We start from the raw sequence: 25,231 nt of genomic DNA on the forward strand, positions 1-25,231 counted from the left end.
TCTCAACCACTGCGCCACCAGGGAAGCCCAGCCATTCTATCTTAAACACCCACCTGCCTTATCTTAAGGTATATGTCCTATCATAGGATACCTGTCTGTTTACCTAGCTATTTCTCCCCTGACCATGGGCTTCTTGAGAAATGCTATCTTTTTTTTTTTTTAAACTTCTGTACCCCTCAGCACCCAAACAGTGGTCCTGTGATAAAGAACATGAGTGTGTCAGTTTTTTGTTTTGTTTTCTTTTGTTTGGGGGGAGAACAGTAATGTGAGAATGTGACAATTATCTACATGATTCAAGATTACCAGAAAGCAGGAATGGAAAGTGTTTAGATTTTTCTCTGAAGTCACCACTATAAAAATATGTAGACTTTCTTGAGAAGGAATATCTTCCAGGTTTTAGAGAGAAGACTAAGTTTGAGACCCCACTTAGCTGTTTTAAGTAAGTGGTATCCGAGAGGTTAGATAATATTTCTGAGTTTGGGGTTTTTTTCCCTGTAAAACACCCAACAGGGTCATTATGAGGTCCAAATGGGGTTGTGGTGACCATAAGGCACTCGATCTTGTTACTTCCAGCAAGTATGCGGGCTCATTTTAAAGCCTCTATCCTCACATTCACCTTCTTTAGATCTGTTTCCTCTGCCCTCTGTTCAAAGGGGCACTGTGGTCAGCAGAAGATGTCTTCAGAGGCTGATAAATACTGTCCCTTCTCTCTCATCCAGAGGAGAAAGAAATGATGCTTTCCAGTCTCAGAATTTCAGCCCAGTGGGCACTCTCCCTGGCAAGCACCCACCCCAATCCATTCACTCATCCAGTAAATATTTTCTGTTCTCCCCCCCCCCCAAAACAAAACCCAAAACTGACACACTCATGCTCTTTGTCACAAGGCTTTTAATTGTAAATTTAGTTTTATATGTAATTTTAATTGTAAGTTGTAAATTTAACAATTTACAATTGTTTTCATTATAGAAGCCTGCCCTGCAGGGATGATGGAAAGAACCAGAGGGAGAACAGATGTGTGACCTCATGGGGCACAAAGATTCACACCAGGAGAGCCAAATTCAGTCATCAGGTGCAGGTGCTAGATGAGGGGCTGAGATGGGGGCTCTGGGCAATGCATGAGAAGCCGATGGAAGCGGGGACGGAATGGACACTGAGAGCAAGGTTACAAGCCAGCCAAACCCTCCCGTGCCGACCTGCCGGACTGCGAGTGGGGCTGTGGGTCAGTGCTGGAGGGAAGGTCACCTCCACACCAGCTCAAGAGCCTTTGCCCATTTCATTTACACTGAATCTAGAGCTGGGCCTGGCATTTTCTAGGACAGAGAGGACGTGGTCAGGGTTCAGAGCACAGTCAGGGGCGCAGTTATAGTATTCGTATTGGGCCTAATGACTCAGGTGGGGTTTGTGTGAGAGGTTATGGAACCTGGCCTTTGTCTGGCAGGGACACGGGGGAAGTCCGAGGCCAGTGCTCTCTTTGTATCTCTCAAGGCCTTGGGTACAGTGCGGGGCACACAGTGAGTGCTACGTTTACTGGCCATTCAGTTCCCCAGACCCCAGAATCAATCTTGGCACCTCCTTCCTTCACCCTCTGGTTGACGATATCGCTGTAATAGCTCATAACTCTGCCCGTTGTTCTCCCCCTGTAGTTACCACCCTAGTTCAAGGTAACGTCACCTTCTTCCTGGAGTTCGGTGATAGCCTCCCATCTGCTCTCCTCTTATTCCCTGGAGCGTGCATGTTCTCCTGCTGCCACTACTCCCAGCCTGTTCTCTACACTGTAGCCAGGGATCCTCTCAAAATGCACATCTGATCTTGTCCCAGAGGTACCCCCACCCCCTGCCCCCTGCCACCCCATTCTTTTGATCTCATCTCTAACATCACTTTCTTCAACTAGGTCAGGTCCTTCTGTTATTTGCTCTTAAAGCATCATGTACTGTTCCTTCCAAGCCCTTATCATGGTTTTCATTATACATGTTTTAAATGCATGTGATTAATTTCTTTCTCCTCCACTAGACTTTAAATTCTGCAAGGAGGACAGTGTCTATTTTTTGCTCATCTATGATCGTGTTTCCCAAGCAACCAACACAGTCTAAGACTAGGTGATTGTTAAAAAAATAAATAAATGTATAAATATATTTTAGTGAATGAGGGGATTAACAAATAAATGGGTGGATGATGTGACAGGGAGTCATGACTCAAGGCAGGCTGCTGTGCAGGGATCAAATGGAAAACAGAACAAGACTGAACAGTAGGCTGAGACCTCTTGCCTATTGCAAGAAGAGGGAGACTCATTTTTGAAACACTTACTTAAAAACATGTTTCATTATTTTCACTACATCCATTTATGCTTCCCTAAATGGATGTAGTGAACTAAAAGTGGGAATCATATAATGTAATCTGACACACAGAAATGAAGCAAATTGGTTTCTATCAAAGCAAAGATAAACAGACTAGAAATTATAACATTCATGGATCTTTTAGAACTGAGAGGAGGGGAGAGTGGAGTAGGAAGGGCAAATATGTCGAGTGAGCTTGTACAGTCTGACGTGAACTTCCTTCAGCCACTTGGTGCTTGAATGATTTTGGCTTTGGGCTAAAGGCACTTGCCTCACTGTGCTGCTCTCTTCAGAAACCACCTCTTCCTCTACTCGTGCATCTGCAGAGTTAATTGCCTTCAGGGACAGTTGAGTTGACCACACTTGACAGATGGGACCACTGAAGCTAAGTGAGCTCAATCACTAGACCAGAGGCGACAAATACACACTTTCTCCGTAGCCCAAACCCCTCCTTCATCTGGCGCATATGCATCACTCCATGGTGAAAACCACTCTTAGCTCTGACCTGGATTCCATCATTTCTCACCATAGCTGGTGGAGACAAACATTTATCCCCCAACCCCCCTCTGTGTGTTAGTGCCCAAATGACCAGTCTAGCCCCCAGTCCCTGTTTCTCATCTCCTTTGAGCCAGTGCTTTAGGAGCAGGGTGGAGAAGGGTGGGAGAGTGGAGGTGGAGGGCTGCAGGGAGAGGGTCAGAATGTGTCAACGAGTACTGATGGTGTGGTGGAAAGATTCCAGGATTTGGAGTCAGACGGACCTAGGTCCAGATCACAGCTGATGTTGTAGCAATTTACTAAACCTTTCTGAGCTTTCGCTTTCTCATCTGTGAAACGAGTTTAATAAGATCTGCCTTTTAGGATTGCTGTAAGCATTGAATATGTAAGTGGCCAGCACAGACACTGTGCAAACAGTTGGGACCCATCAGGGTTTGCCCTTTTCCTTTTTTCCTTTAGGCAGTAGCATGGTGCAGAGGATGAGTGCGAGTTTTGTAGCTAGACAGACCTGGGTGAGATCCTGTCTTGGCCACGGACTAGCTGAGTGGTCCTGCACAGGTAACTTAACCTCTCAGAGCCTCCCTTTCATCTACTATAAACTGGGGATAGCAGGTGTGGGAGGACCCTCCTCTTAGGTTGATGTTTCCCTAAGGTAATGTATGCACAGTGCCTGATGCAGAGTTGGGGGGAAGTCATCACATGCAAATTTCCTCTTCCAGTTTCCCTTGTGCATTAATGGAGTGATTCATGGTTATTTGCCCATCTAGGGGTGATTGCGTCTTACAAGACTCTCTCTCTGAAGGAAATGTGAGCCTAGGAATAACCTCGCAGAATATTAACTGGTCCGTCTGCTTTCACAGCCTGTCTGCACAAAGGGCTGTTTGTGGGTCCGCTGGCATTGGTATGCCAATCATGTACCAAAAACACACATCTGTACAGGGCAGAACTTCTGTCCTGGGCGGACTCACCTCTGTCTGAACCCCGTGACTTCCAGGACATCCTGATGACAAAACTCCCCTTCTGTTCTTTCAGGAAGTATAGCTCCTTTCATTTCATTTATAAATGGCCATTAAAAGGAAACCAAACCTTCACATCCCAAGCTAACTCCGAGGGTGTTTTTCTACATTTGTTCACAGAAGAAGTAAAATGTTCCCTTTCTAGAGGTGTTCTTAGCACCAAAATTTCTGGAAACATGGGAAGGGCACTGCTAGTTCTCCAGAAGCTCCCAAAGCATCCATTTTCATTACCTTTATGTGAAAGGCAGAGAGAGGGGAAAGGGTTTCTACCAACTTTCTGCCTGCCCCAAACTGCATTTAAATGAATCCTGGGCTTTGGAGTCAGGCCCACCTGCATTTGGATTCTGGCTCTGCCATTTACTTACCTTGAACAGGCGTCTTTATCTTTGTGAACCTCATTTTTCTCATCTGTGGAATGGGGGAGGGAGGAGAGTTACTCCCTCATAAAGTTGTTAGGAGGATTAAATGCTATAATGTAAGTTCAGCATCAAGCATGAAAGAAACAGTGTAGCCACTTGGCAATGTTCCTCTCTCCTTCCCCTCTTTTTCCTTAAAGTCTGTTCCAAAGGTGAGCTAATTAGGTACAATAATACTAAGCTCCCTCAAATAGGGAATGACTCTAGGTGGCCACCTAGCCTAGATGGCTATCTGAGTCTAGTTATAGCAGGTTACCAGGTCACTTCTGGGTAGGACTCTCAGGGCCTTGGGACCTGTTTGACCAAGCAAAGCAAGGGACGTAGGAAAGTTGTGATTGCATATTCCCGGACACAGGTCCCAAGGCACCCTCTCACCTGCTCACTAGGCCACACCTTATACCCATCCTTTCTCACCACAGTCATTTTGCTGTTGTGGCCACTTGGGGTGAGCCTGAACAGGTAACATGGTCTGGGCACCGAGGGCTTCTGGGTGTGGGGCTGGCTGATTTCTGACTGGCTGAGGTTTAAACAGTGCATAATGATCAGTCAAGTGATGCTTTCTTCAGGCTATTTCATCTCCACCTCCCCCTCCACCGAGGCCATTTTGTCTGCCCTTCCCTTTTCAAGGTGGATTAGTGGGAAAAACGCGAGTCTTAGCGTCAGACCACACATTCGGGCTCAGCACCTTCATGTTTGATTTCTGAATTATTTAACCTTTCTGAGTCTCAGTTTCCTCATCTGCAAAATATGGGGATTATGCTTGTCTCAGCATTTTCTGTGGAATCGTGGTTTGGGAGGGTGCTACCAGTGTCACATGCACAAAAATTTATGTGATCAGATAAGTGTGGGCAACATTAGGTCAAGCACAGATAAAGACTCTTTTTTACTATGACATCTCTTCATTAATGTGAATCTTCAATGATATTCAACATTTCCAAATTTATTTTACCGCCTTTTTCTTACAAACAGAATATCCCCTTAGACATGAAAGGTGAGGTAGTATAGTGGAAAAGGACACAGAATTGAGAGCCAGATTACCTGAGTACAAGCCCCCGCTTTGCCACTTACTAGTTGTATTAGTTGTTTACTGCTGTGTAACAAAGCACCACAAATCCAGTGGCTGAAAACAATGCACATTTATTTTCTCACAGTTCCTGTGGATCAGGGATCCAGGAGAACTTAGCTGGGTCATTGGTTTAGTGTACCTCACAAGGCTGCAATCAAGGTGTTGGACCAGGGTTGGTGTCTCAGCTGAAGTCTCCGCTGGAGAAGGATGTGCTTCCAAGCCCCCCTGGTTGTTGGCAGGACTGAGTTCCCTGTGGGCTGATGGCTGGAGGCTGCTGTCAGTTTCTTGCTGTGTGGGCCTCTCCAACATGGCAGCCTGCTTCCTCCAATCCAGCAAGGGAGCAAGTCTGCTGACATGACAGAAGTCACAATCTTATATAGGCTAATCGTGGAAGTGACAGCCTGTGACTTTTGCCATATTCTCTTGGTTAGAAGCAGTCACTTGCCCAGCCACATTCAAGGGAAGAGACCATGCAAAAGCATGAATACCTGGAGGCAGGGATCATCGGGAGCTATCTGAGAGTCTGCCTGCTGGTCACACTAGTTTTGTGCCTTTGGGCAAGAACTTAACCCTGTGCCTTGGTCTTATCATCTGTACAATTGGGATGACAACGATTATGTCTTCTTTATAAAGTTGTGATTAAATGAGTTAACATATAGAAAAAAATATCTTGCAAATAGCTGGTACTGCCGCTATATATTTGCTTTTATCATTACCAAGACCAGTGTCTGGCACATGGAGAAAACACAGTAAACGTTGGTTGAATGAATGAATCAAGGATGGACTTATATTACATGGAACACACTTTGGGAAAGGCTGTGTCTTTAGGAATGCTGCAAGGGTTAGAGGCAACGAGCTATGTGAAGCACCTGGCACGGTTCCTGGGATATGCTAGGTCCCCAAGTGATGTTAGTTCTCCTTTCCACTTCCAGGTTTGTATGTCCAGTCTGAGATTTAAAACTCCAGAGAGGTCCCGTTTCTCTCGCGGCTCACCTCCTCCCTCTCCCGCTCCTATACAAATAGTAATTTTCTTGGAACAGCAACTGGTGTGGTGCCATGAACAGCTAAATGCTTCACCGGGGCTCTGGATGAGGCTGGCAATGACGATTAAGTATGCTTGAGGGGCCCAAGCAACAATGGAAATGAGGTGAGTAGGGGGAAAAGATCTAAACGTCTAAAGAAGTGGAAAAGGGGGGACAGAAAGGACTACTTTGAAGAGCAATTCTGTTTTATCTCAATGTACCTAAGAGTTTGAGGTGTTTTTGTTTTTTAATTAATTTATTTATTTATGGCTGTGTTGGGTCTTCGTTTCTGTGCGAGGGCTTTCTCCAGTTGCGGCGAGCGGGGGCCACTCCTCATCGCGGTGCGCGGGCCTCTCACTATCGCGGCCTCTCTTGTTGCGGGGCACAGGCTCCAGACGCGCAGGCTCAGTAATTGTGGCTCACTGGCCCAGTTGCTCTGCGGCATGTGGGATCTTCCCAGACCAGGGCTCGAACCCATGTCCCCTGCATTGGCAGGCAGATTCTCAACCACTGCACCACCAGGGAAGCCCTGAGGTGTTTTAATACTCACTCTTAAAATATTTTTTTATTGATGTATAGTTGAGTTACAATATTATATTAGCCTCAGGTATAAAATATAGTGATTCAATATTTTTACAGACTATACTCCATTTATAGTTATAAAATACTGACTATATTCCCTGTGCTGTACAATATGTCCTTGTAGCTTATTTATTTTATATGAGATACTTTGTACCTCTTAACCTCCTACCCCTATTTTGCCCCTCCCCTCTTTCCTCTCCCCACTGGTAACCACTAGTCTGTTCTCTATATCTTTGAGTCTGTTTCTTTTCTGTTATATTAATACATTTGTTTTATTTTTTAGATCTCACATATAAGTGATAACATACAATATTTGTCTTTCTCCATCTGACTTCTTTCACTGAGCATAATACCCTCCAAGTCCATCTGTGTTGTTGCAAATGGCAAAATTTCATTCTGTTATTATGGCTGAGTAGTTTTCCATTGTGTACGTATGTGTGTGTGTGTGTATTTATATATCACATCTTCTTTATCCATTCATCTATTGATGGGCACTTAGGTTGCTTCCATATCTTGGCTATTTAAAATAATGCTGCTATAAACATTGGGGTGCATGTATCTTTTTGAATTAGTGTTTTCATTTTCTTTGGATATATACCCAGGAGTGGAATTGCTGGATTACATGGTAGTTCTATTTTTAGTTGTTTGGGGAAACTCCACACTGTTTTCTACAGTGGCTGCACCAATTTACACCCCCACTAAAGTGTACAAGGGTTCCCTTTCCTCTACAGTCTCACCAACATTTGTTGTTTGTGATCTTTTTAAAAAAATGAAGTATAGTTGACGTATAATATTATATAAATTACAGGTATACAATATAGTGATTCACAATTTTTAAAATTTATACTCCATTTATAGCTATTATAAAATATTGGCTATATTCCGTGTTACACAACATATCCTTGTAGCTTATTTTGTATGTAACAGTTTGTACCTCTGAATTCCCTAACCCTGTGTTGCCCCTCCCCCTTTCCCTCTCCCCATTGGTAACAGCTAGTTTGTTCTCTATATCTGTGAGTGTGTTTGTTTTTGTTATATTCAGTAGCTTGTTGTAGTTTTTAGATTCCACATATAAGTGATACCATACAGTGTTTGTCTTTCTCTGTCTGACTTATTTCAATAAGCATAATCGCCTCCAAGTCCATCCATGTTGTTGCAAATGGGAAAATTTCATTCTTTTTAATGACTGAGTAGTACTCCATTATATATATATATATCACAACTTCTTTATCCATTCATATGTTGATGGACACTTAGGTTGTTTCCATATCTTAGCAATTGTAAATAATGCTGCCATGAAGATTGGGGTGTATGTATTAGTGCATCGAATTAGTGTTTTTTGTTTTTTTTTTCAGATATATAACCAGGAGTGGACTTGCTGGGTCATATGATAGTTCTGTTTTTAGTTTTTTGTAAACCTCCATACTGTTTTCCACAGTGGCTGCACCAATTTACATTCCCACCAAGGGTCCACAAGTGTTCCTTTTTCTCCATATCCTCACCCACATTTGTTATTTGTGTTCTTTTTGATGATGGCCATTCTGACAGGTGTGAGGTGATATCTCATTGTGGTTTTGATTTGCATTTCTCTAATAATTAGTGATGTTGAGCATCTTTTCATGTGCCTGTTGGCCATATGTATTTCCTCTTTGGAAAAATATCTGTTCAGGTCTTCTGCCCATTTTTTTAATTGAGTTTTTTTTTTTTAAGGTTGAGTTATATGAGCTGTTTATATATTTTGGATATTAACCCCTTATTGGTCATATGATTTGCAAATGTTTTCTTGCATTCTATAGATTGTCTTTTCATTTTGTCAATGGTTTGTTGTGAGAAAGCTTTTAAGTTTAATGAGGTCCCATTTAAACATTTTTGCTTTTGTTTCCTTTGCCTTAGGAAGCAGATACATAAAATTATTGCTACGAGTTATGTCAAAGAGTGTCCTGCCTATGTTTTCTTCTAGGAGTTTTATGGTTTCTGGTCTTCAGTTTAGCTCTTTGATTCATTTTGAGTTTATTTTTGTATACAGTGTTAGAAAATATTCTAATTTCATTTTTTACATGTGACTGTTCAGTTTTCCCAGCATCATTTATTGAAGAGACAGTCTTCTCTCTATTGTATATTCTTGCCTTTTTTATCGTAGATTGACCATAAGTGTGGGTTTATTTTTGGGCCCTCTATTCAATTCCATTGATATATATGTCTCTTTTTGTGCCAGTACCATAATGTTTTGATCACTGTAGATTTGTAGTATATTCTGAAGTCAAGGAGCATGATACCTCCACCTCTTCTTTTTTTTTTTTAGCATCTTTATTGGAGTATAATTGCTTTACAATGGTGTGTTTGTTAGTTTCTGCTTTATAACAAAGTGAATCAGCTATATATATATATATATATATATATATATATATATATATATATATATATATCCCCATATCTCCTCCCTCTTGTGTCACCCTGCCACCCTCCCTATCCCACCCCTCTAGGTGGTCACAAAGCACCGAGCTGATCTCCCTGTGCTATGCGGCTGCTTCCCACTAGCTATCTATTTTACATTTGGTAGTGTATATATGTCCATGCCACACTCTCACTTTGTCCCAGCTTACCTTTCCTCTCCCCATGTCAAGTCCATTCTCTATGTCTGCGTCTTTGTTCCTGTCCTGCCCCAAGGTTCTTCAGAACCATTTTTTTTTTCGATTCCATATATATATGGTAGCATATGGTATTTGTTTTTCTCTTTCTGACTTACTTCACTCTGTTTTACAGACTCTAGGTCCATCCACCTCACTACAAATAACTCAATTTCGTTTCGTTTTATGGCTGAGTAATATTCCATTGTATATATGTGCCACATCTTCTTTATCCATTCATCTGTCGATGGACACTTAGGTTGATTCCATGTCCTGGCTATTGTAAATAAAGCTGCAATGAACATTGTGGTACATGACTTTTTTTTTCCACTTTTTTTAAAAATTCAAACAGAAAGTCACAAAAATTATAATCATCCTCATCAGTTCACTCAGTCCCATGTAATTAATTTCTTTTCATCTTGATCTTTTGTTAGCACTTTTATGAATTCATCAGTTTTACATTAGAGTTCTGAAAATGCTTATTCATTCAGTTCAGCAGTATAGTCAGTTAACAGAAACCTGCACTTGTCAGAGTCTTTTCCATGAATTCCTTGAAGATGAAACCCTTTTAGAGGAACATTTTTGCAAAAGCATCAGAGTACACCCAGAACTGTTTGTAAATGACAAAAGACTTAAAAATGACCACTGTTAAAGATTTGATGAAAGTTCATAATAATGCAATTGACAAGGAAATTTAGTTATTTCTGAGATATACATTTTAAAGTAATAACTAGAATTATGACATAACATTATATCAGAACATATAAGATTTTTAGGAATGTCATGTAATGTATGAAACATTTATATTAACATATTTCCATACAAATAACCCAAAGAAAGTTTAGTATTAGTTTTTAAAAAATTTTTTTAATTTACTTTTATTTATTTATTTATTTATTTAAATTTACTTATTTATGGCTGTGTTGGGTCTTCGTTTCTGTGCGAGGGCTTTCTCTAGTTGCGGCGAGCGGGGGCCACTCCTCATCGCGGTGCGCGGGCCTCTCACTATCGTGGCCTCTCTTGTTGCGGAGCACAGGCTCCAGACGCGCAGGCTCAGTAACTGTGGCTCACAGGCCTAGCCACTCCGCGGCATGTGGGATCCTCCCAGACCAGGGCTCGAACCCGTGTTCCCTGCATTAGCAGGCAGACTCTCAACCACTGTGCCACCAGGGAAGCCCTATTTATTTTTTTATACAGCAGGTTCTTATTAGTCATCAATTTTATACACATCAGTGTATACATGTCAATCCCAATCGCCCAATTCAGCACACCACCATCCCCACAACCCTGTGGCTTTCCCCCCTTGGTGTCCATGCATTTGTTCTCTACATTTGTTTCTCAACTTCTGCCCTGCAAACCAGTTCATCTGTACCATTTTTCTAGGTTCCACATGTATGCGTTAATATAGGATATTTGTTTTTCTCTTTCTGACTTACTTCACTCTGTATGACAGTCTCTAGATCCATCCATGTCTCAACAAATGACTCAATTTCATTCTTTTTTATGGCTGAGTAATATTCCATTGTATATATGTACCACATCTTCTTTATCCATTCATCTGTCGATGGGCATTTAGGTTGCTTCCATGACCTGGCTATTGTAAATAGTGCTGCAATGAACAATTGGGGTGCATGTGTCTTTTTGAATTATGGTTTTCTCTGGGTATATGCCCAGTAGTGGGATTGCTGTATCATATGGTAATTCTATTTTTAGTTTTTTTTTTTAATTTATTTTTATTTATTTATTTATTTATTTATTTATTTATTTATTTATTTATTTTTGGCTGTGTTGGGTCTTCGTTTCTGTGCGAGGGATTTCTCTAGTTGCGGCAAGTGGGGGCCACTCTTCATCGCGGTGTGGGGGCCACTCTTCATCGCGATGCATGGGTCTCTCACTATCGCGGCCCCTCTTGTTGCGGATCACAGGCTCCAGACGCGCAGGCTCAGTAGCTGGGGCTCACGGGTTCAGTTGCTCTGCGGCATGTGGGATCTTCCCAGACCAAGGCTCAAACCCGTGTCCCCTGCATTGGCAGGCAGATTCTCAACCACTGTGCCACCAGGGAAGCCCCTATTTTTAGTTTTTTAAGGAACCTCCATACTGTTCTCCATAATGGCTGCGTCAATTTACATTCCCATCAACAGTGCAAGAGGGTTTCCTTTTTTCCACATCCTCTCCAGCATTTGTTGTTTGTAGATTTTCTGATGATGCCCATTCTAACTGGTGTGAGGTGGTACCTCATTTTAGTTTTGATTTGCATTTCTCTAATGATTAGTGATGTTGAGCAGCTTTTCATGTGCTTCTTGGCAATCTGTAGGTCTTCTTTGGAGAAATGTCTATTTAGGTCTTCTGCCCAGTTTTGGATTGGGTTGGTTGTTTCTTTAATATTGAGCTGAATGAGCTGTTTATATATTCTGGAGATTAATGCTTTGTCCATTGATTAGTTTGCAAATATTTTCTCCCATTCTGAGGGTTGTCTTTTCATCTTTTTATGGTTTCCTTTGCTGTGCAAAAGCTTTTAAGTTTCATTAGGTTCAATATGTTTATTTTTATTTTTATTTCCATTACTCTAGGAGGCGGATCAAAAAAAATCTTGCTGTGATTTATGTCAAAGAGTGTTCTTCCTATGTTTCCCTCTAAGAGTTTTATACTGTCCAGTCTTACATTTAGGTCTCGAATCCATTTTGAGTTCATTTTTGTGTATGGTGTTAGGGAGTGTTCTAATTTCATTCTTTTACATGTAGCTGTCCAGTTTTCCCAGCACCACTTATTGAAGAGACTGTCTTTTCTCCATTGTATATCCTTACCTCCTTTGTCATAGATTAGTTGACCATAGGTGCGTGGGTTTATCTCTGGGTTTTCTATCCTGTTCCATTGATCTATATTTCTGTTTTTGTGACAGTAACATATTGTCTTGATTACGGTAGCTTTGTAGTATAGTCTGAAGTAAGGGAGCCTGATTCCTCCAGGCCCGTTTTTTTCCCTCAAGACTGCTTTGGCTATTCAGGGTCTCTTGTGTCTGCATACAAATTTTAACATTTTTTTGTTCTAGTTCCGTAAAAAATGCCATTGGTAATTTGATAGGGATTGCATTGAATCTGTAGATTGCTTCGGGTAGTATAGTCATTTTCACAATGTTGATTCTTCCAATCCAAGAACATGGTATATCTCTCCATCTGTTAGTATCATCTTTAATTTCTTTCATCAGTGTCTTATAATTTTCTGCACACAGGTCTTTTGTCTCCCTAGGTAAGTTTATTCCTAGGTATTTTATTCCTTTTGTTGCAATGGTAAATGGGAGTGTTTCCTTAATTTCACTTTCAGATTTTTCATCATTAGTGTATAGGAATGCAAGAGATTTCTGTGCATTAATTTTGTATCCTGCAACTTTACCAAATTCATTGATTAGCTCTAGTAGTTTTCTGGTGGCATTTTTAGGATTCTCTATATATAGTATCATGTCATCTGCAAACAGTGACAGTTTTACTTCTTCTTTTCCAACTTGTATTCCTTTTATTTCTTTTTCTTCTCTGATTGCCATGGCTAGGACTTCCAAAACTATGTTGAATAATAGTGGTGAGAGTGGACATCCTTGTCTCGTTCCTGATCTTAGAGGAAATGCTTTCAGTTTTTCACCATTGAGAATGATGTTTGCTCTGGGTTTGTCATATATGGCCTTTATTGTGTTGAGGTAGGTTCCCTCTATGCCCACTTTCTGGAGAGTTTTGATCATAAATGGGTGTTGAATTTTTTCAAAAGCTTTCTCTGCATCTATTGAGATGATCATATGGTTTTTATTCTTCAATTTGTTAATATGGTGTATCACCTTGATTGATTTGCGCATATTGAAGAATCCTTGCATCCCTGGGATAAATCCCACTTGATTGTGGTGTATGATCCTTTTAATGTGTTGTTGGATTCTGTTTGCTAGTATTTTGTTGAGGATTTTTGCATCTATATTCATCAGTGATATTGGTCTGCAATTTTCTTTTTTTGTAGTATCTTTGTCTGGTTTTGGTATCAGGGTGATGGTGGCCTCATAGAATGAGTTTGGGAGTGTTCCTTCCTCTGCAATTTTTTGGAAGAATTTGAGAAGGATGGGTGTTACCTCTTCTCTAAATGTTTGATAGAATTCACCTGTGAAGCCATCTGGTCCTGGACTTTTGTTTGTTGGAAGATTTTTAATCACAGTTTCAATTTCATTACTTGTGATTGGTCTGTTGATATTTTCTGTTTCTTCCTGGTTCAGTCTTGGAAGGTTATACCTTTCTAAGAATTTCTCCATTTCTTCCAGGTTGTCCATTTTGTTGGCATAGAGTTGCTTGTAGTAGTCTCTTAGGATGCTTTGTATTTCTGCGGTGTCTGTGGTAACTTCTCCTTTTTCATTTCTAATTTTATTGATTTGAGTCCTCTCCCTTTTTTTCTTGATGAGTCTGATCAATGGTTTATCAATTTTGTTTATCTTCTCAAAGAACCAGCTTTTAGTTTCATTGATCTTTGCTATTGTTTTCTTTGTTTCTGTTTCATTTATTTCTGCTCTGATCTTTATGATTTCTTTCCTTCTGCTAACTTTGGGTTTTGTTTGTTCTTCTCTCTCTAGTTCCTTTAAGTGTAAGGTTAGATTGTTTATTTGAGATTTTTCTTGTTTCTTGAGGTAGGCTTGTATAGCTATAAACTTCCCTCTTAGAACTGCTTTTGCTGCATCCCATAGGTTTTGGATCATGGTGTTTTCATTGTCATTTGTCTCTTGGTATTTTTTGATTTCCTCTTTGATTTCTTCAGTGATCTCTTGGTTACTTAGTAACATATTGTTTAGCCTCCATGTGTTTGTGTTTTTTACGTTTTTTTCCCTGTAATTCATTTCTAATCTCATAGCATTGTGGCCAGAAAAGATGCTTGATATGATTTTAATTTTCTTAAATTTACTGAGGCTTGATTTGTGACCCAAGATGTGATCTATCCTGGAGAATGTTCCGTGCGCACTTGAGAAGAAAGTGTAATCTGCTGTTTTTGGATGGAATGTCCTATAAGTATCAATTAAATCTATGTGGTCCATTGTGTCATTTAAAGCTTCTGTTTCCTTATTTATTTTCATTTTGGATGATCTGTCCATTGGTGTAAGTGAGGTGTTAAAGTCCCCCACTATTATTGTGTTACTGTCGATTTCCTCTTCTTTAGCTGTTAGCAGTTGCCTTATGTATTGAGGTGCTCCTATGCTGGGTGCATATATATTTGTAATTGTTATATCTTCTTCTTGGGTTGGTCCCTTGATCATTATGTAGTGTCCTTCCTTGTCTCTTGTAACATTCTTTATTTTAAAGTCTATTTTATCTGATATGAGTATTGCTACCCCAGCTTTCTTTTGTTTTCCATTTGCATGAAATATATTTTTCCATCCCCTCACTTTCAGTCTGTATGTGTCCCTAGGTCTGAAGTGGGTCTCTTGTACACAGCATATATATGGGTCTTGTTTAAGCATCCATTCAGCAAGCCTGTGTCTTTTGGTTGGAGCATTTAATCCATTCACGTTTAAGGTAATTATCGATATGTATGTTCCTATGACCATTTTCTTAATTGTTTTGAGTTTGTTTTTGTAGGTCCTTTTCTTCTCTTGTGTTTCCCACTTAGAGAAGTTCCTTTAGCATTTGTTGTAGAGCTGGTTTGGTGGTGCTGAATTCTCTTAGCTTTTGCTTGTCTGTAAAGCTTTTGATTTCTCCATCGAATCTGAATGAGATCCTTGCCGGCTAGAGTAATTTTGATTGTAGGTTCTTTCCTTTCATCACTTTAAGTATATCACGCCACTCCCTTCTGGCTTGTGAGTTTTTGCTGAGAAATCAGCTGTTAATCTTATGGGAGTTCCCTTGTATGTTATTTTTCGTTTTCCCCTTGCTGCTTTCAGTAATTTTTCTTTGTCTTTAATTTTTGCCAATTTGATTACTATGTGTCTCGGTGTGTTTCTCCTTGGGTTTATCCCGTATGGGACTCTCTGCGCTTCCTGGACTTGGGTAGCTATTTCCTTTCCCATGTTAGGGAATTTTTCAACTATAATCTCTTCACATATTTTCTCAGGTCCTTTCTCTCTCTCTTCTCCTTCTGGGACCCCTATAATGTGAATGTTGTTGCGTTTAATGTTGTCCCAGAGGTCTCTTAGGCTGTCTTCATTTCCTTTCATTCTTTTTTCTTTATTCTGTTCCACAGCAGTGAATTCCACCATTCTGTCTTCCAGGTTACTTATCCCTTCTGCCTCAGTTATTCTGCTATTGATTCCTTCTAGTGTAGTTTTCATTTCAGTTATTGTATTATTCATCTCTGTTTGTTTGTTCTTTAATTCGTCTAGGTCTTTGTTAAACATTTCTTGCATCTTCTCGATCTTTGCCTCCATTCTTTTTCCGAGGTCCTGGATCATCTTCACTATCATTATTCTGAATTCTTTTTCTGTAAGTTTGCCTGTCTCCAGTTCATTTAGTTGTTTTTCTGGGGTTTTCTCTTGTTCCTTCATGTGGTACATAGCCCTCTGTCTTTTCATCTTGTCTATTTTTCTGTAAATGTGGTTTCTGTTCCACAGGCTGCAGGATTGTAGTTCTTCTTGCTTCTGCTGTCTGCCCTCTGGTGGATGAGTCTATCTAAGAGGCTTGTGTAAGTTTCCTGATGGGAGGGACTGGTGGTGGGTAGAGCTGACTGTTGCTCTTGTGGACAGAGTTCAGTAAAACTTTAATCTGCTTGACTGTTGATGGGTGGGGCTGGGTTCCCCCCCGTTTTTTGTTTGGCCTGAGGCAACCCAACACTGGAGCCTACCTGGGCTCTTTGGTGGGGCTAATGACAGACTGTGGGAGGACTCATGCCAAGGAATACTTCCCAGAACTTCTGCTGCCAGTGTCCTTGTCCCCACGGTGAGCCACAGCCACCCCCTGCCTCTGCAGGAGACCCTCCAACACTAGCAGGTAGGTCTGGTTCAGTCTCCCCTGGGTTCACTGCTCCTTACCCCGGGTCCCGATGCACACACTACTTTGTGTGTGTCCTCCAAGAGTGGAGTCTCTGTTTCCCCCAGTCCTGTCGAAGTCCTGCAATCAATTCCCACTAGGTTTCAAAGTCTGTTTCTCTAGGAATTCCTCCTCCCATTGCCGGACCCCCAGGTTGGGAAGCCTGACATGGGGCTCAGAACCTTTACTCCAGTGGGTGGACTTCTGTGGTCTAATTGTTCTCCAGTCTGTGCGTCACCCACCCAGCAGTTATGGGATTTGATTTTACTGTGATCACTCCCCTCCTACTGTCTCATTGTGGCTTCTCCTTTGTCTTTGGATGTGGGGTATCTTTTTTGGTGAGTTCCAGTGTCTTCCTGTCAATGATTGTCCAGCAGCTAGTTGTGATTCTGGTGTTCTCATGAAAGGGAGTGAGAGCACATCCTTCTACTCCACCATCTTGGTTCCACTCTGCAGCTTTCTTTTGATTTCCATTTGCATGGAATATGTTTTTCCATCCCCTCATTTTCAGTCTGTATGTGTCCCTGGGTCTGAAGTGGGTCTCTTGTAGACAGCATATATATGGGTCTTATTTCTGTATCCATTTAGCCAGTCTATGTCTTTTGGTTGGAGCATTTAATCCATTTACATTTAAGGTAATTATTGATATGCATGTTCCTATTACCATTTTCTTAACTGTTTTGGGTTTGTTATTGTAGGTCTTTTCCTTCTCTTGTGTTTCCTGCCTAGAGAAGTTCCTTTAGCATTTGTGGTAAAGGTGGTTTGGTGGTGCTGAATTCTCTTAGCTTTTGCTTGTCTGTAATGATTTTAATTTCTCCGTCGAATCTGAATGAGATCCTTGCTGGGTAGAGTAATCTTAGTTGTAGGTTTTTCCCTTTCATCACTTTAAATATGTCCTGCCACTCCCTCTGGCTTGCAGAGTTTCTGCTGAAAGATCAGCTGTTAACCTTATGGGGATTCCCTTGTATGTTATTTGTTGTTTTTCCCTTGCTGCTTTTAATATTTTTTCTTTGTATTTAATTTTTGATAGTGTGATTAATATGTGTCTTGGCATGTTTCTCCTTGGATTTATCCTCTATGGGACTCTCTGTGCTTTCTGGACTTGATTGACTACTTCCTTTCCCATATTAGGGACGTTTTCACCTATAATCTCTTCAAATATTTTCTCAGTGTCTTTCTTTTTCTCTTCTTCTTCTGGCATCCCTATAATTCTAATGTGGGTGCTTTGGTGTTGTCCCAGAGGTCTCTGAGACTGTCCTCAATTATTTTCATTCCTTTTTCTTTATTCTGCTCTGTGATAGTTATTTCCACTATTTTATCTTTCAGGTCTCTTATCCGTTCTTCTGCCTCAGTTATTGTGCTCTTGATTCCTTCCAGAGAATTTTTGATTTCATTTATTGTGTTGTTCATCATTGTTTGTTTGCTCTTTAGTTCTTCTGGGTCCTTGTTAAACGTTTCTTGTATTTTCTCCATTCTGTTTCCAAGATTTTGGATCATCTTTACTATCCTCACTGTGAATTCTTTTTCAGGTAGACTGCCTATTACCTCTTCATTTGTTTCATCTAGTGGGTTTTTACCTTGCTCCTTCATCTGCTGTTTGTTTCTCTGTCTTCTCATTTTTCTTACCTTACTGTGTTTGGGGTCTCCTTTTCGCAGGCTGCAGGTTCATATTACCAGTTGTTTTTTGGTGTCTGCCCCTAGTGGCTAAGGGTGGTTCAGTGCCTTGTGTAGGCTTTTCTGGTGGAGGGGACTGGTGCCTGTGTTCTGGTGGACAAGTCTGGATCTTGTCTTTCTGGTTGGCTGGACCGCATCCGGTGGTGTTTTGTGGTGTCTGTGGCCTTACTATGATTTTAGGCATCCTCTCTGCTAATGGGTGGGGTTGTGTTCCTGTCTTGCTAGTTGTTTGGCATAGGGTGTCTGGCACTGTAGCTTGCTGGTCGTTGAGTGGAGCTGGGTCTTAGTGCTGAGATGGAGATCTCTGGGAGAGGTTTCACCATTTGATATTGCGTGGAGCCGGGAGGTCTCTGGTGGACCAATGTCCTGAATTCGGCTCTCCCACCTCAGAGGCACAGGCCTGACACCAGTCTGGAGCACGAAGACCCTGTCAGCCACACGGCTCAGAAGAGAAGGGAGGGAGAAAGAAAGAAAGAGAGAAAGAGAGAAAGAAAGAAAGAAAGAAAAGAAAGAGAAAGAAAGAAAGAAAGAAAGAAAAGAAAATTATTTAAAAAAATTATTAAAAATAAAAAATTAAAAAGTAATAAAAGAAAGAAAGAAAGAAGAGAGCATCCAAACCAAAAAACAAACCCACCAATGATAACAAGTGTTACAAACTATACTAAAAAAAAGATTAAAATTGGGCAGACAGAACCCTAGGACAAATGGTAAAAGCAAAGCTATACAGACAAAATCACACAAAGAAGCATACACATACACAGTCACAAAAAGAGAAAAAGAAAAAGAAAAATCTATATCAATAAAAAAATGAAGAGAACAACCAAATCAATAAGCAAATTTACCACTGATAATAAACTCTAAATACTAAACTAAGATAAACATAAAATTAGAAACAAATTAGATACAGAAAGGAAACCCTAAGTCTACAGTTGCTCCCAAAGTCCACTGCCTCAATTTTGGGATGATTCATTGTCTATTCAGGTATTCCAGAGATGCAGGGTACATCAAGTTGATTGTGGAGATTTAATCCACAGCTCCTGAGGCTGCTGGGAGAAATTTCTCTTTCTCTTATTTGTTCGCACAGCTCCTGGGTTTCACCTTTGGATTTGGCCCTGCCTCTGTGTGTCGGTTGACTGAGGGCCTCTGTTCTTTGCTCAGACAGGACAGGGTTAAAATAGTAGCTGATTGGGGGCGCTGGCTCACTCAGGCCGGGGGGAGGGAGGGGTACGGAATGAGGGGAGAGCCTGCAGCAGCAGAGGCCAGTGTGATATTGCAATAGCCTGTGGTGTGCTGTGTGTTCTCCCGGGAAATTTGTCCCTGGATCGCAGGACCCTGGCTGTGGCCGGCTGCACAGGCTCCCGGGAGGGTAGGTGTGGAGAGTGACCTGTGCTTGCACAGAGGCGTCTTGGCGGCTGCAGCAGCACCCTTAGCGTTTCATGCCTGTCTCTGGTGTCCGTGCTGATAGCCGCAGCTCACGCCTGTCTCTGGAGCTCGTTTAGGCAGTGCTCTGAATCCCCTCTCCTCGCCCACCACAAAACAATGGTCTCTTGCCTCTTAGGCAGGTCCAGACTTTTTCCCGGACTCCCTCCCGGCTAGCTGTGGTGCACTAGCCCCCTTCACGCAGCCAACCCCAGTCCTCTCCCTGGGATCTGACTTCCGAAGCCTGAGCCTCAACTCCCAGCCCCCACCCGCCCCGTTGGGTAAGCAGACAAGCCTCTCAGGCTGGTGAGTGCTGGTCAGCACCGATCCTCTGTGCAGGAATCTCTCCACTTTGCCCTCTGCACCCCTGTTGCTGTGCTCTCCTCTGCGGCTCCACAGCTTCCCCCCTGCCACACCCCGTCTCTGCCAGTGAAGGGGCTTCTTAGTGTGTGGAAACTTTTCCTCCTTCACAGCTCCCTCCCAGAGGGGTAGGTCCTGTCCCTATTCTTTTGTCTCTGTTTTTTCTTTTTTCTTTTGCCCTACCCAGGTACGTGGGGAGTTTCCTGCCTTTTGGGAAGTCTGAGGTCTTCTGCCAGCGTTCAGTAGCTGTTCTGTAGGAGTTGTTCCACATGTAGATGTATTTCTGATATATTTGTGGGGAAGAAGGTGATCTCCACGTCTTACTTGTCTGCCATCTTGAAGGTCTCTCCCAGCTCTTCTTTCTCAAGATATTTGGCTATTCAGGATCTTTCGTGTTTGTGTACAAATTTTAAAATTTCTTGTTCTAGTTCAGTGTAAAACGCCACTGGTATTTTGATAGTGATTTCCTTGAATCTGTAGATTACGTTGGGTAGTATGGTCATTTTAACAATATTAAGTCTTCCAGTCTATGAACACAGTATATCTTTCCATCTGTTTGTGTTGTTTTCAATTTTTTTCATCACTGTCCTATAGGTTTCCTTACCGGTCTTTTACCTCCTTAGATAGGTTTATTCCTAGATATTTTATTCTTTTTGATAGAAATACCACAGATTTCTGTATATTAGTTTTGTATCAGAACTTCCCTGGTGGCGCAATGGTTAAGAATCCACCTGCCAATACAGGGGACACAGGTTCGACCCCTGGTCCGGGAAGATTCCACATGCCGCAGAGCAACAAAGCCTGTGTGCCACAACTGCTGAGCCTGCACTCTAGAGCCTGTGAGCCACAACTGCTGAGCCTGTGTGCCACAACTACTGAAGCCCGTGTGCCTATAGCCTGTGCTCTGCAACAAAAGAAGCTACCACAATGAGAAACCTGCACACCACAATGAAGAGTAGCCCCTGCTTGCCGCAGTTAGAGAAAGCCCGTACACAGCAATGAAGACCCAACTCAGCCAAAAATAAATAAATAAATAAATAAATTTCTAAAAAAAAATTTTGTATCCTGCAACTTTACCAAATTCATTGATGAGCTCTAGTAGCTTTTTGGTGGCATCTTTAAGATTTTTAATATAGTATCAAGTCATCTGCAAACAGTGACAGTTTTACTTCTTTATTTCCCAATTTAGGTTCTTTTAATTTATTTTTCTTGTCTGATTGCTGTGGCTACAACTGTCAATACTATGTTGAATAAAAGTTGTGAGAGTAGACATCCTTGTCTTGTTCCTGATCTTAAAGGAAATGCTTTCAGCTTTTCACTGTTGAATATGATGTTAGCTGTGGGTTTGTCATATATGGCCTTTATTATGTTGAGGTATGTTCCCTCTCTACCCACTTTCTGGAGAGTTTTTATCATAAATGGATGTTGAATTTTGTCAGAAACTTTTTCTGCATCAATTGAGATGATCATGTGGTTTTTATTCTTCAATTTGTAAATGTGGTGTACCACATTGATTGATCTGTACATATTGAAAAATCCTTGCATCCCTGGGATAAATCCTATGTGATCATGGTGTATGATCATTTTAATGTATTGTTGGATTCTATCTGCTCGTATTTGTTAAGGATTTTTGCATCTGTGTTCATCAGTGATATTGACCTGTAATTTTCTTTTTTGTGTGTGTGATTTCTTTGTCTGGTTTTGGTATCAGGGTGATGCCAGCCTCATAGAATGAGTTCAGAAGCATTCCTTCCTCTGAAATTTTTGGAATAGTTTGAGAAAGACAGGTGTTAACTCTTCTCTAAATGTTTGGTAGAATTTAACTGTGAAGCCGTCTTGTCCTGGACTTTGTTGGGAGATTTTTTTTATTACTGATTCAATTTCATTACTGGTAATTGATGTGTTCATGTTTTCTATTTCTTCCTGGTTCAATCTTGGGAGATTGTACATATTTAAGAATTTGTCCATTTCTTGTAGGTTGTTCATTTTATTGGCATATAGCTGTTCATAGTAATCTCTTATTATCTTTGTATTTCAGTGGTTTCAGTTGTAACTTCTCCTGTTTCATTCTTTTTTTTTTTTATAAATTTATCTATTTATTTATTCCTGGCTGTGTTGGGTCTTCGTTTCCGTGCGAGGGCTTTCCCCAGCTGCGGCAAGTGGGGGCCACTCTTCATCGCGGTGCACAGGCCTCTCATTATCGCGGCCTCTCTTGTTGCAGAGCACAGGCTCCAGACGCGCAGGCTCAGTAATTGTGGCTCACGGGCCCAGCCGCTCCGCGGCATGTGGGATCTTCCCAGACCAGGGCTCGAACCCGTGCCCCCTGCATTGGCAGGCAGACTCCCAACCACTGCGCCACCAGGGAAGCCCCTCCTGTTTCATTCTTGATTTTATCGATTTGGGCCCTCTCTCTTTTTTCTTGATTAGTCTGGCTAAAGGTTTATAAATTTTGTTTATCTTTTCAAAGAACCAGCTTTTAGTTTCATTGATCTATTATTTTTTTAGTCTCTATTTCATTTATTTATGCTCTGATCTTTATTATTTCTTTTCTCCTACTAACGTTGAGTTTTTTTGTTTGTTTGTTTATTTTCCTGTTCTTCTTCTTCTTCTTTTCCTAGTTGCTTTAGGCGTAAGGTTAGCTTGTTTAGTTGAGATTGTTCTGGTTTCCTAAGGTAGGCTTGTATCACTATAAACTTCCTTCTTAGAACTTCTTTTGCTGCATCCCATAGATTTTGGATTGTTGTTTTCATTTTCATTTTCATTTGTCATCAGGTTCTTTTTTAAGAAAATTTCTTCTTTGATTTCTTCAATGATCAATTGGTTGTTTATTTTCTTAATTAATTAGTTAATTTAATTTTGAACAGAGAAAGGTTTATTGCAGGATCATGCAAGGAGATGGGTGGCTCAGGCCCAAAAAGATCTCTGAGCTCCCCAAAGGGTTTCAGCAAAGCGTTCTTAAAAGCCAGGTGAGGGAGGGGCATTGCAGGGTATGTGATCAGCTCATGCACAATTCTCTGACTCACTGATGGTGAGGCAACAGGGTGGTGTCACAGGGGTTAACATTATCAGTACTTAGGCTCCAGGAGGCCTGGGACTATGTGCTCATGGTCATCAAGTAGTTAACATCTTCCATTTGGTTGAGGGTATTCACATCTGTAAAACAATTCAGGTAATGTGCATCAAATACTGTTATCTAGGTACTTCAGAGAGGAGCTAAAGCAGACATTAGTTGTTTAGTAGCATGTTGCTTAACTTCCACGGATTTGTGTTTTTTTGCAGGTTTTTTTCTTGTAGTTGATTTCTGGTCTCATAATGTTGTTGTTGGAAAAAATGCTTGATATGATTTCAATTTTCTTAAATTTACTGAGGCTTAAGTTGTGGCCTAACATGTGATCTATCCTGGATAATGTTCCATGGCAGTTGAAAAGAATGTGTATTCTGCTGTTTTGGGATGAAATATTCTATATATATCTATTAAGTGCATCTGGTCTAAAGTGTTGTTTAAGGCCAGTGTTTCCTTATTGATTTTCAGCCCTGATGATCTGTCCATTGATGTAAGTGGGGTGTTAATGTCCCCTACTATTATTGTGTTACTGTCATTTTCTCCCTTTATGTCTGTTATTATTTGCTTTATGCATTTAGGTAGTTCTATGTTGGGTCATATATGTTTACCATTTTTATATCTTCTTCTTGAATTGATTCCTTGATCATTATGTAGTGTCCTTCTTTGCCTCGTGTAAATTAGTCTTTGTTTTAAAGTCTATCTTGTCTTATGTAAGTATTGCTATCCTGGCTTTCTTTTGATTTCCATTTAAATGGACTACCTGTTTCCATCCCCTCACTAGCAGTCTCTATGTGTCTTTATATCTGAAGTGAGTCTGTTGTAGACAGCATATATATGGGTCTTGTTTTTGTATCCATTCAGCCTCTCTATGTCTTTTTTTTTTTTTTTTAAATCAGGAGTTTTTATAGCTACTTTATTTATTTATTTATTTATTTTTGGCTGTGTTGGGTCTTCGGTTCGTGCGAGGGCTTTCTCTAGTTGCGGCAAGTGGGGGCCACTCTTCATCGCGGTGCGGGGACCGCTCTTCATCGCGGTGCGCGGGCCTTTCACTATTGCGGCCCCTCCCGTTGCGGGGCACAGGCTCCAGACGCGCAGGCTCAGTAGTTGTGGCTCACGGGCCCAGCCGCTCCGTGGCATGTGGGATCTTCCCAGACCAGGGCTCGAACCCGTGTCCCCTGCATTAGCAGGCAGACTCTCAACCACTGCGCCACCAGGGAAGCCCTCTCTATGTCTTTTGATTGGAGCATGTAGTCCATTTTCATTTAAAGTAATTATGGATAGGTGTGTACTCATCGCCATTTTGTTAATTGTTTTGGGGTTGTTTTTGTAGTTCTTTTTGTCCCTTTCTTCTTTTGTTCTCTTTCCTTGTGATCTGATGATTATCTTTAGTGTTATGTCTGGATTTCTTTTTCTTTTTTTGTGTGCATGAATCTATTATAGATCTTTGGTTTGTGATTACCATGAGGATTATATATAGCAATCTATCTATCTATATGTATGCATGATTATTTTAAGTTGCTGATCTCTTAATTTCAAACACATTTTAACAATCCTGCATTTTTACTCCCTTCCCCTCATGACTACTGTTTTGACATCATATTTTACATCTATTTGTTTTGTGTATCCCTTAATTGCTTATTGTGGGTATAGATGATTTTACTACTTTTGTCTTTAAACTTTGTCTTTTAGCTTTTACTACCTTTACTCTATATTTGCCTTTTCCAGTGAGCTTTTTCCTTTCATAATTTTCATGTTCTCTGTCACCTCATTTTGCTTAATTTGCTGTTTCTATTTCTATGTATTTTGTAGGTTGGTTATGTTTCCTGACCTTGGAGAAGTGATCTTTTGTAGGAGACATCCTATGCATCTCAGCAGCACACACCTCTCTGGTCATCAGAGCTATATGCCATAGAGGTGCCCTATATGTGGGCTGTGTGGGTCCTACTGTTGTGGCGGGCTGACTACCGTGGGTGGTCTGGTAAGCATGGTGGGCCCCCAGTTCAGTTGGTTTCCAGGGCCTGCCTTATGCAGAGGCTGCCAGTTGCTGGTTGGTGGGGCTGGATGATGAGGCAGCTGGCTGTGGAACTCTGTGGTGTCCCAGGTCTAGTGCTGGTCCACTGATGGGTAGGGGCAGGCTCTGTGGTGGGTGGTTGCACGGCTGGGGTTCTTGGATCTAGTGT

General features: G+C 41.2%; 1 long non-coding RNA gene across 1 annotated transcript in view; it reads left to right on the top strand.

The window, feature by feature from the left end:
* Window positions 1-6,279: 6,279 nt before the first annotated feature.
* The window catches only part of LOC130706009 (uncharacterized), a 38,255-nt gene continuing 19,303 nt past the window's right edge, over window positions 6,280-25,231 (top strand). The window contains exon 1 of the long non-coding RNA XR_009006416.1: window positions 6,280-6,473. This is a non-coding gene — a long non-coding RNA (uncharacterized LOC130706009). The remainder of the gene's footprint in view (window positions 6,474-25,231) is intronic.

The sequence above is a fragment of the Balaenoptera acutorostrata genome, chromosome 20 (genome assembly GCF_949987535.1).
Source record: "Balaenoptera acutorostrata chromosome 20, mBalAcu1.1, whole genome shotgun sequence".
Taxonomy (NCBI): Eukaryota; Metazoa; Chordata; class Mammalia; order Artiodactyla; family Balaenopteridae; genus Balaenoptera; species Balaenoptera acutorostrata.